The sequence below is a fragment of the Meleagris gallopavo genome, unplaced genomic scaffold (assembly GCF_000146605.3).
Source record: "Meleagris gallopavo isolate NT-WF06-2002-E0010 breed Aviagen turkey brand Nicholas breeding stock unplaced genomic scaffold, Turkey_5.1 ChrUn_random_7180001937222, whole genome shotgun sequence".
Classification (NCBI taxonomy): domain Eukaryota; kingdom Metazoa; phylum Chordata; class Aves; order Galliformes; family Phasianidae; genus Meleagris; species Meleagris gallopavo.
This window is the reverse complement of record NW_011199169.1, coordinates 1-503: the sequence shown is the minus strand read 5'-3', so window position 1 is coordinate 503 and position 503 is coordinate 1. Positions and strand designations below refer to the sequence as shown.

The window sequence follows — 503 nt, the reverse complement described above, 5'->3', positions numbered from 1 at the left end:
TCCCCTGCCCACCTTCTGGGGTGCTGCGAAGTACCTGGATATTCAGTGCCGTGCTGCCACTAGCTCTGATATCCACGCTGTGCGCTGCAGTGCAGTATGGAATGACGGTGGCCAACACAAAGCACCTTCAGTAAAGTACAATTTATTAATCACCAAAGATCTGGGGGAAGTACCTTTCAAACAGGAGTGTTTGCACGTAGCTCTCCTCTGGGAGAAGCCCGTTTTCTGCAGACTCTTACACCGTTCCTGTCACAGTCTGTACACCAGCAGCCGTCTCGTTTCTCTAAGCAAAGAAAAACAAACCAAAAACCACATGACATGTCATTAGCTGCGCTATAGAGCTCTGTGAGCAATGGCACAGGTTCCGTATTTCCCTACCTGTTCACCTCTTACGACCCTGCAGGTGTGAGAGGACCTCCGGAGGATCGGCCGGTCTCTCACGGCAGAGACGTTCCAGGTCTCCTGTCCTGTACTCCTCCCAAGCTTATACACTGCAGCACAAA

The 503-nt window shown here is 51.5% G+C and overlaps 1 long non-coding RNA gene across 1 annotated transcript; it reads right to left on the bottom strand.

The window, feature by feature from the left end:
- Positions 1-126: 126 nt before the first annotated feature.
- LOC109364918 lies at positions 127-474 on the bottom strand. Its single transcript, XR_002110674.1, has 2 exons — positions 379-474; positions 127-283 (listed from the first exon to the last, which is right to left on the bottom strand). It is a non-coding gene; the product is annotated as an uncharacterized LOC109364918 (long non-coding RNA).
- Positions 475-503: the final 29 nt, after the last annotated feature.